Source organism: Chionomys nivalis, chromosome 12 (assembly GCF_950005125.1).
Source record: "Chionomys nivalis chromosome 12, mChiNiv1.1, whole genome shotgun sequence".
NCBI lineage: Eukaryota > Metazoa > Chordata > Mammalia > Rodentia > Cricetidae > Chionomys > Chionomys nivalis.
The window spans coordinates 40424069-40438993 of NC_080097.1; the positions used below are offsets into that span (position 1 = coordinate 40424069).

Below are 14925 nucleotides of genomic sequence, written 5' to 3' on the forward strand. Positions count from 1 at the left end.
CCCAGCACCCATATGGCAGCTCACAACTGTCTGCATCACCAGTTCCATGAGATCCGACACCCTCATACAAACATACATGCAGGTGAAAAACTATGTTCAGAAAATTAAAAAAATAAAATAAAATAAAATTCCTCAGGGATTTTTAAAGAGAAAAGTCTCAAAAGACCAGGTACATAGCTTTGCTCTAAGAAACTTTTCTCATTTAGACATTTATGATTTTTTTTTTAAGACACCATCTTAACTACATCGTTCTGCCTGCCCTGGAATTCTCTATGTAGACCGTGCTGATCTATTCCTCTGCCTTTGGCTCCCAAGTGCTGGTATTAAGAGTGGGCCCCACCATGCTCCACTATATTATGAATGTCTTACTGTGGGCAAGAAGTGCGAAAAGTTTGAGGACAGGGCCTTTAAAGCGGTGATTAAATTAAATGAGGGTTATTAGGGTGGGGCCCGAGCCAATCTGACTGGTGCCCTAAGGAGAGTAAGATGTGCCAGAGCTACTAGGAAAAGGCCCTGTGAGGACACAGTGAGGTGGCTCTTTGGAAGCCTAAGTGGGAAACGGCAAGCCAGGATATGCTAAAAATTCATTACTCCAAACCCTGAATCTCCAGTGACCCTCACTGAGACTACATAATCATACCACATCCATGTTCTAAATCCTCTGCACATCCTTGGCATTATTACATATCGCTGCCTGCCTCCAAGTCCCCAACACTTACTTTTCCCTTCCCTCCCAATTCAGGACCTCGCTTCACTCCTCACACTATGAGGCAGAATCAGAAGACCAGGGCTTCCATAACCTGTCTCTATTGAGTGTGGACCCCCCATCTGTCCACTCACATCACACCCACAGACTGTCTCCCTGACACACAAAGCATCCCAACAATGCTGTGGAGGACCCAACCTTTCAGGAAGTGAGTGGGAGCCCTTGTGACTGGATTACTGCTGTTATTTAGGGAGGGAGTCAGTTCCTAGCGAATGAGTCATATCGTGTGTGTCTCCCCCACCCCCAACCCCCCAACCCTGTTCCCTCTGGCAGTCAAGCCTTCTGCCTTTTTGTCATGGGTCTTCACCAGACTCAACTCCTTGGTCCCGGACTTCTCACCCTCTAGAACCATGAGACAAAAAACGACTTTCAGGAATTGGTTCTCTCCTTGCACTGTATGGGTTCTGGGGACCGAACTAGGGTCTTCTGGGTTGGCAACAAACACCTTTCTCATCCAACCAAACTTCTGCTCCTGACACATTATCCAGTGCGGGATATTTTGTCATAGGAGCACCGTATGGACTAAGACACTCCGTGGCTCCCCTAGCATATCTGTATGCCAGAAATTCTGCCTTTTTGTTTCAATTCCTCTGTATGTGACGACTGCACAATGGTAGAATGAGCAAGTGGGCACCAATAAATACCGGATTGACTATTGATAGGGATGCTCACATCAACAAAGACTAGACACAAAGGGAAGTTAAAGACAAATAATGATTCTTTACGGCTTGCCTTAGAAAATAAAAAAAAGCTTATTTTCCATATTTGCCTTCACATAGTCCTTGCCATACTTTAAAGCAGGTAAAATGTCCTCAGCCAAAGATGGACGGTCTCACAGTCAGGGTGCTGTGTGCGGATGTGGAAATGTGCACATGGCAGTCCAGCATCTGCTTCTGTGGTGGAAGCTCCTTTCCCAAACATTTCCCAAATCAAGTTTATAGCCCCCTATTCAAGATCAAGGGCGAGGTAAAGAAGCAGAATTAGACAGTCCTCTCCCCGTAGCTGGGGACTAAGGGAAGGAAACCAGGCCCGCTACATTCATTAGCTCCATTCTCCAAGGAACAAAAGCATTAAGACACTACCTGAAGTCATGGGCCTCAGAGCCTCTAATCACAGGTAAAAATAAAACCCACTTTAACATCAAGATTCAGCTTGTGCTTATTCAGATGTCTTAGGTTTTATTGCTGTGAAGAGACACCATGGCCACAGAAAGTCTTATAAAGGAAAACATTTAGTTGGGCCTGGCTTACAGTTCAGAGGTTTAGTGCATTATCATCATGGCAGGAATCATGGTAGCACACAGGCAGACATAGTGCTGGAGAGGAGCTGAGAGTTCTACATCTTAGATCTGTAGGCAACAGGATGAGACTGAATCACACTAGGCTTGGCTTGAGCTTCTGAGACCTCAAAGCTTCCTCCAGCAACACCACACCCCCTACAAGGAGGCCACAGCTTCCAATAGTGCTGGTTCCCATGAGCCTATGGGACCATTTTCATTCAAACTACCATGCCAGGGATGACCCCCCGAAAAGGTCAAGCTTCACAATTACTAATTACCACTTATGGTATCTGAAACTCTGTCAGCTCTCAACTGGGAGACAAGTGTGGCAGCATATGCTTGGAATGGCAAGACTTAGGGAGCAGAGATAGTAAAATCACAAGTTCAAGGCTAGCCTGGGCTATACTGTGAGATCTCTCAAAAAACAAACAAACGAACAAACCAGAAACTACTGGGTCAGCGTATGGTTCTTTAGAAAAACAGCACCAATGTTTAAAGTCAATGAGAAAGCTTCAAAATGTGTCATTTAAATTGTTTTTCATAAACCGAGTTACCCAGGCAAACCTAACTAAGACGCCTGTACGTTAAGAAGATTCAGTCTGAAAGAGCTACACTGTGAAACCTTCCTCAGGAGAAACCTACCTCCTCATTTCAAAACCGTGACACAGGGCAGGCGAGATGGCTCAGTGGCTAAAGACGCCTGCTGCTGGCCCTCATGACCACTGTTCCATCCCCAGGACCCACAGGCTGAAAGGAGAGCACTGAGCCCCCAAATTATCCTTTCACCACGGAATGCACACACGTATACAAAATAAATAAAGATATAACTTAAAACCCTGAAGCCCATAATACAGAAAAAAAAATCCCAACTGTACCACATTCTATGCTAATGAAAGTCGTTTAGCCTTGTGGCCAGTGTGGCGTTTGATATTTAACTCCCTACATTCTTGAATTTTGGAGGATAACGAATTGTTTAGGATAGACCTTTCATGCTCTTTAAATATTTGCAGTTTGGTTTCAGAGGAAAGGTCAGCTGGAATGAATCGGATCTAAAAATAAAGTCTCACCATCTCGGTGGAATTCCAGGCATCATTGAAAATTTACTGGTTGTCGGCAACTAAAGACAGCTGGGTGTCTTTGGATCCCCCTCTGATAGGTTCACCTATTCTGATTCATGGATTTCAATACAACAACCTTCTTGCTTCTTTCTTCCTATTGTTCCTAAAACAGAGAAGGATGGGGAAGAAGAGAAAAACAAGAGGGAGAAAAAGGATGGGGGAAGGAGGAAGAAGAAAAGCAGAAAGAGGGGAGGAATGGGTGAGGGAAGAGGGAACTAAAAAAGAAATTGAAAGAAAAAAAAGCAAAGAAGAGAAAGACAAAAGAAGAATTAGCCTGGTGTGGTTAACTCACATCTGTAACTCCACCTACTTGGGAGGCAGAGGGGGGATGGTTCCCAGTGCTATAGGCTGTCTACACTATAGCAAGTTCTGCCAGCTTGGAAGACCTAGGGAGACCCTCAAGAAAAGAGGGTACTGGGGAAGCAGCTGAGAGGGAGCGTGCTTGTCTGGCATGTGTGCGCAGTCCTGGGTCTAACACTCAGCACCACCCGAGGAAATGGCACAGAGCTTGTCTTTCACAGAATAAGATGTTCAAACTGCTCTCCTCGTACGCCATCTGTGTCTTTTAACCTTTGTACGGTTTGTTCCACACCTAGGACACGCTCAGCATCTCATTGTCGCCGTGGGACGCATCTAGCATCTTCAGGTGAAGGCCACTCTTGCATTCATTTCAACCTTTGTTTTCTCCCCGATCAAAATATTTGCTTTGGCCGTGCTGCCGGCCGGTTCCCAGAAAAGCTTCCTTCAGCTGTGGGTAAGTTCTCGCACTTCCCGCCTTTCACTCTGCAGAGACAATTCAGAGAAGACTGGCCGGGAACCCTTTGTTTTCAATTTCCTCGCATTCTGGACCACTTTGCTGTGGCCCAGCAGCTCTCACGTGAGAGAGCTTGGTAAACGTATAGGAATTTGATTTAATTCCTGAAACACTTGATGAGCTAAGCAATATAGTGAACTTGGCCCAGTTTGCCTCAGACTGCCTTAACCTTGTGTCTAAAGGCTTATCACAGTCCGGAAGTACTATATGACACTGCGCACAAATGAGTCACTGTAGTCTGCCCTCAAAGGTATGGAGATAAACAAAAGCCCAGGGACAGCAAGTGTGGATTTGTATCCACCTCAAGACCCCACATCCCAGGCCCACCCAGTCTTCCTCATAAAAACACTATGACTCCCAATTTTCCATTTACTTTCAGATGCATCCAAAGGCATGCTCTCTGGTTCCAAGTCTGCCTAGATTTGTATCATTAGGTGAATTTCCTGCTAACTGTTTGAGTAAAAGCAACGAGGTTAAAGGAGGCTTCTCGGTCCTTGTTCCTGCAGAACAGCAGGCTCTTTGTCCTTTCCGAGTCTCTGGGACTCGGCCCCAGCCTCTTCTTGGATAATGTGTTGCTCTTCGTCTTGCTGGGCCTCAGCCAGGTCTAGTTCTCACCCCCCTCCCCCAATAAGTTATTCCCTTTGGGCAGCCCCAATGCAGACATGCACACAGTGACTCCCTGTCCTCGGCAGTCGGGCTTCCAGAACATTCCCTGCCCATTTTGTGAATCTAATACCTGATATAAAATTTCTAATTACAGGCACTCAATTCTCTCTCCTAGGAGATCTGAAGCTTCAAACGTTAGCTCTTTGCCAGATCTTTTCTTCTCCCTGGAAAGCCCTTGCCAGACAGCCACATTTCATTCTGTCCAATCCAGGCTTTTTATCTGCTCTCCACCAGACGAGCACAAAATGCTTCATGTGCTGGCTGTGCAGGCAATCCCCTTCCAGTATCTGCGTGTGCACACTCCCCCATACCAGCATGCTGTGGAAAGCGCCCCAGAGGTATTTCTCAGGTTCTGGCAAAACCACCGATATGCTTCTCAAACAAAAACCTTTACAATTTCAAAGAGTGTTGGGACAACAGGAGTTTAGAAGCATCAGGGGCTTTTCTCTGCGTCTTTATATCAAACCCGCAGAACAGCAGGTGCCAGATTCAGATGTGAAGTGGTGAATTATAAAATGCAAATGTCATTTTGGCAAGAGGGAAGTCTGATGGATTCATATTCAAATGTTTGCAAAACCAAGCTCTTTGGCTTGTGTGTGTTCTGGAGTGCTGGCCAGAAACTTTAGATCCCCAGAATTGGTGAAGACCCTGACCAGCATCATCAAGGCAATAAAACGGCTCAAAACAAACCAAAAACCATAAAACCCTGACCTATCCCATCTATTCTGGATACTAACGGATATATTTGCAGTTCCTGTATGGTGTGTCCTGCCAGAGACCTAGGTAGGTTCAAGGTGACCCTAGGAAATGTGAAACCAGAACGGCCATCGGCGCTGCCTTTGGCCTGACTCATCATGAGAAAGGGTCAAAGGTGGAGACAGAGAGAAGGATCCTCGGAAACTCTAGGGCAAGCAGACCATTCTGGAGCCTCTGTTGATAGACATTTGGCTGGATTATCTCCTGGTCTGCATTTGAGGTGTGTGTGTGGGTGCACAAGAGAGCCCAGACAGAAAGAAATCTTGCACACAAATCTGAGCATGAGCCTTTCTGTCCATTTAATCCCCCAGTTCAGTAATGTACTCCTGAGGTTGCTGACAGTGACTTTACTGACACAATGGAAGGTGACCCAGAGGATCCCCATTTCCAATGGGGAGGCCGAGCTTTAACAAGCATATATACCAGATAATTTTAGTTTATGACAGTGGTTCTCAACCTTCCTAATGCTGCAGCCCTTTCGCACAGTTCCTCATGTGTGGAGACCCCCCAACCATAGAATTATTTCCTTGCTACTCCACTGCTGTAGGTTTGCTCTTGTTATGAATCCTAATGTAAATATCTGATATGCAGGATATCTGATATGCGAGTTCCAAAGAAGTCAGGACTCAGGCTGAGAACCACTGGTTTACAGTAGATAACTGTGAAAGGGTGAAGGCAGGCTCACAGGGCAGTCACTGAAACTTTCTCTAAGGAGAGCAATGCTTTAGCTAAACACCAAGGGATGTCAAGGAGAACACAGGAGCTCTGAAATAGTGAGGACTAAAAGGTCTCTGAGGAGCCAGGGTACTGTGCGACAACACTTTCCTGGGGGGGCACTACACATGGTCATCTACTCACCCCCCATAGGAGCCGCGGCAGACCAAAGTACAGACACCACCAAAGTCTAACTTGGTGAACCAATGAGTTTTATTGGGGTTTACCTACAGGAGGGTACATGGGTGAGGGGTGAGGGGTTACATACAAGGAGCAGAAACGGCTCAAAGACAGATGCTCCACTAACGCCCACCCTAGCATGGGAGACGGCTCACAAAGCTGGGAACCTGGAGCACACTGCGCAGTCTGCTGGAAGCTCAGCAGGTTGAACAGTGTCCTTTCCAAATGACTCTGATTCCAAACCTCTTTCAGGCAGCTCAGCTGGTCTCAGAGGCTTCTTGGCAGCTTTTATTGCTCTCTCTGGGAGGAAGGGGCATAGAGAATCTTGTCATTTTGGGGAACTTCCTGAAACTATTTTCATAGCCTAAACACACACACACACACATACACACACACAGTTTAGATCCAGATTCTGCATATGAGAGAAAACAGTTGTCTCTCTGAGTCTGGCTTGTTTGACAACATAGTGATCTATGTGACTCCAACCATTTTTCTGTGAGTATTGTGATTTTCTTTTTCTTTATGAAAAAATTCCATTGTGCATACATCCATTCTCTTTATCTGCTCATTTTATGCTGGAAAAAGTCTATGCTGGTTCCATTTCCTATTTATTGCAAGTGGAGATGTAATAATGATAGAAAGGTCTTGTGGCTCACGTTCAGGAGTTACCAGCATAGCTTGGTCAAACGATAGCTCCGTTTTCAGTGTTTCAGATGGATGCTCAAGGCTGCATGTCACCAGCTCTGTGGACTGTTACTTTCCCACACACCCTCACATTCATTGGTGTCATTCATCTCTTTCACATTTTTTTTAAAAGAATTCCTTTTAATTTTTGAATGTGTGGGTATGATTGTCTTCCCATTCATGCCGGTGCCCATAGAGGCCAGAGGCCTCTGAAGCTGGAGTTACAGGTAGGTTGTGAATTAATTGCCATGCATGCTGGGAACTGAACTTGAGTCCACCGAAAGAATGAGTGTGTGCTCTTAACTGCTGAGCCATCTCTCTGGGTCCTTTCCTTGTGTGAGTGTGTATGTGTGTGTGTCCATGTTTTATGTACAACTGTGTGTGTAGATATGCATGCCCACGCATGTATGTGGAGGCCAGAAGAGGACACTAGGTGTCCTACTCTGTCTTAGTTAGGATTTCTATTGCTGTGATGAAACACAGTTGCGAGGGAGGAAAGGGTTTATTGGGCTTACACTTCCACATTGTAGCCCATCATTGAAAGATGTCAGGACGGGAACTCAAGCAGGGCAGGAACCTGGAGGCAGGAGCTGATGCAGAAGCCATGGAGAATGTTCCTTATGGCTTGCTCAGCCTGATTTCTTACAGAACCCAGGACCACCAGCCCAGGGATGGCACCACCCACAACAGGTAACTAAGAAAATGCCCCACAGCTGATCTTTTGGAGGTATTTTTCTCAGGTAAAGTTACTTCCTTTCAGATAGCTACTTTGTGTGTCAAGATGACCTAAGATTATCAGCACACCTTCTTACCACTCTATTTCCTCCCTTAACCTGGAGCTATGCTGGTAGCCAGCAGCCCCAGCGCTGCCCCAGTGTCTGCCCCCCCAGGAACATTCACCCACGCCTGGATCTTGTATGATGCTGGAGATTTGAACTCAGGCCCTCCTGCTTAGCTACTCACTCTCCCAGTTCTTCTCTTTTTTTTTTCTCATACACACACACTTTTCTAAGATTTATTTTAGTGTATGGGTACACTATGTATGTACACCATGTTCGTGACTGCTGCCCTTAGATGCCAGAAGAGGGCATTGAATGCCTTTGAGCTAGAGTTACAGATGGTTGTGAGCTGCCATGTGGGTGCTGGGAATTGAACTCACTCAGGTCCTCTGCAAGAGTAGCCAGTTCTGTTAAACACTGAGAAACCTTTCTAGTTCCTCTTTTTTAAAAATATTTATTTTTATTTTATGTGTGAGTGTTTTGCCTGTGTGTACATCTGTGCCCACAGAGGACAGAAGAGGGCCTGAGAATTCCCTAAAGAGCAGCCAGTGTTTTTAATTGCTGAGCCATCTCTCTAACCCCTCTAAATTTGATCCCCCCACCTTTGCATGTCCCATTCATTCTATTCTTAGTTTCTTTAGGACTTTTGTCAAGAAGGGGTGGTGACCTTTGTGAAGGTAATTTTCTGCATCTACTGAGAAGAACGTGTGCTTTCTGTCCTTAAACCATGCTATCTGCACGGTGTGTTTATGGACTGTGTATGTTGAACCAACTGTTTATCCTTGGATGAAACCTTCTTGCTTGCGGTGTATGATTTTCTTACTGTGTTTTAAGTTCTATTTACAAGTATTTTGTTGAGAATTTTTATATTCACCAGGACAATCAGTCTCTAGTGTTCTTTCTTTTCTCTTTTTGGTATCACGGTAATATTGGCTGCCTATAAGGAGTTTGGTAGTGTGGCTCCCCTTACTCTTCTGTAGAACAGCTTGAAGAACATTGCTTACAATTCTTTCTAAGCGTTCTAGCTGGGAGGTTACTTCGCACTTCCCAGATGGCCTAAGTACAGGTGACTCAGCTGGAGGGATGCCCTTCAGAGCTCTCAGACTCTGCAGCACTCAAGGGCAGGCAGGTGGCTCCAGAGGCTGAGCCATCTGCTGACCCCAGGATCAGGCCTCTCAGAATTCCAGGGCTCTTAGTTGACGAGATCTGCACCTGGCCATTGGAGGGAGGGGGAGTGTTAAATCACTACTTGAGCCCAGCCTTCTGCAGGAGCCTTTTGGCTGGCAGCCTTATACTCCCCAAAGCTGCAGCCCAGGACTGTCTTCCCCTGGGGCTGTAGAAGGTGAATTCAGGCTCTTAGACTTGTGACTGTATCCTGTTTTCGGGTTCTACAAGTGTGCCTGACTTCCTAGTCACACAGGGTAACAAAATGGGAATCCACTGGACAATTGACCTCTCAACAGAGGATTCTCTGTCTCACCAAAGACAACAACTTGTGGAGATCCATGGGCTTGTGTGACGGCTAGCCTCTATTCACCAGGGAAAGCATAAACTTTAAGGTCTGCACGGGGCCTCTCGCCACCCCTGGGGATCACAGCACCTCTGCTGGCTTCTTTCATTGTGTGGTGTGTCTTTGTCTTGAGTTTCCCAGCTGTCCTTGTGCTGCCTTCGTGGATTACTCCTTCCCTCTTTGTCAGCAGAGTCTGTTCCTTGGTGTGTGGAGTCTTCTCCCTGACCTGATCACCCGGAGGCAGATTCTAATCTACCATCTTATCTGGCAAGCCTCAAAAGGGGAAGTGTTGTGGAGGTGCTGACTTACGGCTGTAAGTCCAACACGTCGGAGCTGAGACGGGAAAATTGTTGCGATTTCAGGACTTTATAAAGATTCAAGGCTGGCTAAAACCACAGCGTGAGACCCTATCTAAAAACAAAAACAAAACAAAATCCAGTTTATAAAAAGTTGAGCTTTGGCACATTACGTTGTTAAAGTTTAACAGGGTTAATAATGAAGCATAGCAAGCAAGTATTAACTGATTTAAGTAAAACAGCTATCTTATTTGTACTGTTCTCTTAGTTAGGGTTTCGATTGCTGTGAAGAGACACCATGAACACGGCAACTCTGGAAAGCATTTAATTGGGGTGGCTCACAGGTTTAGAAGTTTAAGATTACCATCATGTTGGGAAGCAAGGCAGCGTTCAGGCAGATATGGTGCTAGAGATAGAGCTGAGTTCTTACATCTTGACGAGCAGACAACAGGAAGTAGTCTGAGACACTGGGCATGGCTTGAGCATAAAGGAGATCTCAAAGCCTACCTCAACAGTGACACTCTTCCTCCAACAAGACCATAAGTACTCCAACAAGACCATATTCCCTAACAATGCTATTTCCTTTGAGGGGCATTTCTTTCAAACAACCACATTCTACTCCCTGTTCCCCAAAGGCTTGTAGCCATTTTGTAATGCAAAAAATGCATTCAACCCAACTTCAGAATGCTCATAGTCTCATATAACAGTATCCTTAGCTTATATATATCCTTATCCGGTCTAAAGAAGGACAAAGATGGCAGGGATGTCTATACAGGGGATAATACTAACGTCCAAGCAATAGCGAGCGAAATCAATTGTTAGGAAAAGCAGATGAGGCCCCTAGTCTTTCAAGTTCAAGGACCATTTATCAACAATAGCTCCATAGAGGGGAGGAGGACAAGGACCCAGGGGATGGCAGGGAAGAAGTAGGCATGGAGAAGGGCTTCCAAGGGATCCCGAAGCCCAGGGAGGAGTTTGGCCTTCACAAGGCAGCCGGAGGGTGACTTGTCCAAGATTATGTCAGTACTTCTTGAGTCCTTACACGACCGACAGTCATTCCAATTAATTTTCCCTTCTGAGTTTCCCTGGGCATGTCTCCACACTCCTTTGGATAATTGCTATCCCAGACAGCGGAGATGAAGGAGGCTCTCTTATCCAGAGCAGATAGAAAGCTAGTGCCTTGCTCATCACTTTCACGGCTGAGGATTAAAGGGCTTTGGTTATCTGGGGGGATTAGTCAGTGTTGATTGTGATGATTTAGGAAGCTCTGGGCTGCCATCTGATGACACGCGTGGGCTCACTTCAAGCTATTTAACTTTTACTGTCTGAGGGTAAGTGGTACAGAGGGAGGGGGCATGGGCAGGGAAGAAGGGAGCCTGGAACTGATGAGATTTATTTCATCTGTGATCTTCCTTGTCTCCTTTGCATTCTCCTTTCTCCCTTCCCCCTTCCCACTACATACCCAATCCCTGGGCACACTCCCCAGCATCTCCCATAGCCCAGGCTAACTTTAAGCTTACTGTGGCATGAACTGCCCTTCCTGCTTCAACTTCAGGGCTGGAATCACAAGTGTGCGCTACATACCTGGTTCATGTATGATTTTTCTAGTATGTAAAATAAAGGTTTGAGTTCTTCATTCATTCAACAAATGTCTTATGGGCATCTACTTCGTGCCAGATACTCTTCTGCCCACCGTATAGTTATTTTGAAAACTCAGTCAAAAAGCATAGGTGAGGGGGCTGGAGAGATGGCTCAGAGGTTAAGAGCATTGCCTGCTCTTCCAAAGGTCCTGAGTTCAATTCCCAGCAACCACATGGTGGCTCACAACCATCTGTAATGAGGTCTGGTGCCCTCTTCTGGCCTGCAGTCATACACACAGACAGAATATTGTATACACAATAAATAAATAAATATTAAAAAAAAAAGCATAGGTGAAGATGCTTAGTAGAGTGTTTAGAATCAATTGGGAGCAGATTGTATCAGCTTTTCTGCCCAAGAGGCTTTGTGACTAGAACTAGATGGATATCTGAGCCAATATTGGGTCAGGACTACAATGGGTCAAGGCATTCATAGCGTTTGTGATATCAGGATGTTCTACAAAGGGAAAGAATCAAAGAATTGGTTAAATTGGGTATTCAAGAATTAAAAAAAAAACAAGCAAAGTACTATTTTAAGATGCATTTTGAAACAGTGAAATTAAAGGCAAAAGATTGCCCAGGGGAAAGCAAAGCAGGCCCATGTCAAGGTGGTTCTGGGAATCTTCAGAGGACGCAGTGAAGCACATTGGAAACATGAGTGCGGTGCTGTGTCTAGAACACTGGGAACACGAGTGTGGTGCTGTGTCTGGAACACTGGGAACACGAGTGTGCTGCTGTATCTAGAACATTGGAAACACAAATGTGCTGCTGTGTCTAGAACATTGGGAACGCAGGTGTGCTGCTGTGCCTAGAACACTGGGAACACGAGTGTGATGCTGTATCTAGAACGTTAGAAACGTGAGTGTGCTGCTGTGTCTACAACATTGGGAACACAAGTGTGCTGCTGTGTCTAGAACATTGGGAACGCAGGTGTGCTGCTGTGCCTAGAACACTGGGAACACGAGTGTGATGCTGTATCTAGAACGTTAGAAACGTGAGTGTGCTGCTGTGTCTAGAACATTGGGAACACAAGTGTGCTGCTGTGTCTAGAACATTGGGAACACAAGTGTGCTGCTGTGTCTAGAACATTGGGAACACAAGTGTGCTGCTGTGTCTAGAACATTGGGAACACAGGTGTGCTTCTGTGTCTAGAACATTGGGAACACAAGTGTGCTGCTGTGTCTAGAACATTGGGAACACAGGTGTGCTTCTATGTCTAGAACACTGGGAACACAAGTGTGCTGCTGTGTCTAGAACATTGGAAAGGCAGGTGTGCTGCTGTGTCTAGAACATTGGGAACGCAGGTGTGCTGCTTTGTCTAGAACACTGGGAACGCAGGTGTGCTGCTGTGTCTAGAACACTGGGAACGCAGGTGTGCTGCTGTGTCTAGAACACTGGGAACGCAGGTGTGCTGCTGTGTCTAGAACACTGGGAACGCAGGTGTGCTGCTGTGTCTAGAACACTGGGAACGCAGGTGTGCTGCTGTGTCTAGAACACTGGGAACGCAGGTGTGCTGCTGTGTCTAGAACACTGGGAACAGAAGTGTGCTGCTGTGTCTAGAACACTGGGAACAGAAGTGTGCTGCTGTGTCTAGAACATTGGGAACAGAAGTGTGCTGCTGTGTCTAGAACATTGGGAACAGAAGTGTGCAGCTATATCTAGAACGTCGGAAACACGAGTGTGCTGCTGTGTCTAGGACATAAAGAAAGAATTTCAAGGGTGTTCACTGCTTCAGGGGGCTCAGAGTTAGGGTATATGTTATTAGGCATAACAAAATAATGAGCAATGGGAGCATTCCAAACTGTAAACACCGCAGTGCTTCATTGGTCTATACCTCGGAAAGGGAATTTACAATTCAGAATATATGATTTGAATTCATTAGCTAAGGACCCTGGCACTTCAGATACCAACATTTGCCAATGGTCCAAGCTAATTCTTTTTTATTTTTTATATTTATTTATTTTATTTTATTTATTATATATACAATATTCTGTCTGTGTGTATGCCTGCAGGCCAGAGGAGGGCACCAGACCCCATTACAGATGGTTGTGAGCCACCATGTGGTTGCTGGGAATTGAACTCAGGACCTTTGGAAGAGCAAGCAATGCTCTTAACCTCTGAGCCATCTCTCCAGCCCCCGCTAATTCTTTTTTAAAGAGAAAGGAATGACCCTGACCAGCTGGAAGTTGGTATTTCTCCCAAGATCCCTGAGGAATTACTTTTGCTTGTGAAGTGAACTGATCCAATAGCCAAGGGAACACCATATTTCATTTCCCTCTCTGAAGAGTCTGATGCCATCGGTGGGCCAGAAGTCAACAGGATGAAAAACGTCGACCCCGAAGAAAGAAGGGAAAGCTCAAGGTCATTTGCATGTGCCTCCCTCACTGCTGAGAAGGGCAGTTCCATTACTACTATACCATGTGGGAACTCTTCCTACTTCATTTTCAATTTTCCAATCAAGGCTTAGCTTCTAAAGTAAGAATTATATTGTTGATCACTGTAAAGAACCCACAGGCTAGGAGGGTTTCTGCAAATAAGTTTGTAATAAGGTGGATGAAGAAACAGAAGGATGAATGAATGACTAATTAGATAAATGGATAGCTGAATCCCAGATTTAAAAACTCACCATGAGAAAGTGGTGCTCCAAGATCAAGTCAGTCAACAATCTAGCAGGGAATAGGAAGGGGGGTTGTGAGCCCCCACTTCAACTGATGGCTTCTGGGAGAAGAAGAAGCAGTTTTCTTCAAGGGTGTGGCTCCTGATAGGTTGTGTTAGGATAGGATTAGGACAGCCCTACATGCAGGAGTATATGGACAACACAAATTGAAGTCCATGGGTTATTAAATCATAGAAAAGAGGATATGAAGTTGGGATAAATCTAGACGGAGTTCAGGTGAATATAATTCATATACACTGTATGAGATTCTCAAGGAATAAATAAAAAATGTTCATTAAAAAAGAAAATTGTCCTCAAGTAAAGGGAGAAAAAAATTAATTGACATGGGGTCAAAATGGTCATGGGGGAGACATTTAATTCCAGAATCATCGAGAAGAAAACCAAAACTTGAACAGCTTTTCCCCTAGTTTCTTCTAATCAATTATCCTTAGAAGTCAGCTGTACCTCCAGTAGAGGAAACTGCCACTGGATAAACAAGCCCTTATAGGGCTCAAGAATAAAAATAAGGGCTGGGGGTGGGAGGATTGATGATGGTGTATCTGCGCAAGGAATAAGAACAAAGTATAATTGTGTGTTTGTGTAAGAAAAAGTTGTAATGAAACCCATTTGTTTGTATGCTAACAGCAACCACCAAAAAGAAAAAAAAAAGGAAAGCATCTTTATAGAAAGAGCTCACACACATTCTGAGGACAGAGGCTTGGGCACCTTGTTCTTGTCCTTAGAAAGCAGCCTTGGAAAGTCAAGGCCTTGGAACTAGAGAGAGGCTCAGGGGTTGAGTACTTTCTGCTCTTGCAAAGGACCCAAGTTTCACTCCCAGCATCAAATTAGAGATCTGAAGCCCTCTTCTGGCCTCTGGTGGCATCTGCGCACATGTGGCACGTGCTTATACACACACACACATACATATACACACACACATACACACAACACATACACACATACATGCAATACATATACACATACACACACATATGCACACAACACATACACACACAAGTAAAATAAAATCTTTAGAAACAAAGAAGACAGACAAACAAACAGACTATGCA

The 14925-nt window shown here is 45.2% G+C and overlaps 1 long non-coding RNA gene across 1 annotated transcript in view; it reads right to left on the reverse strand.

The window, feature by feature from the left end:
• Positions 1-3286: 3286 nt before the first annotated feature.
• Positions 3287-14925, reverse strand: part of LOC130885108 (uncharacterized) — a 107869-nt gene continuing 96230 nt past the window's right edge. The window contains exon 4 of the long non-coding RNA XR_009058133.1: positions 3287-3378. This is a non-coding gene — a long non-coding RNA (uncharacterized LOC130885108). The remainder of the gene's footprint in view (positions 3379-14925) is intronic.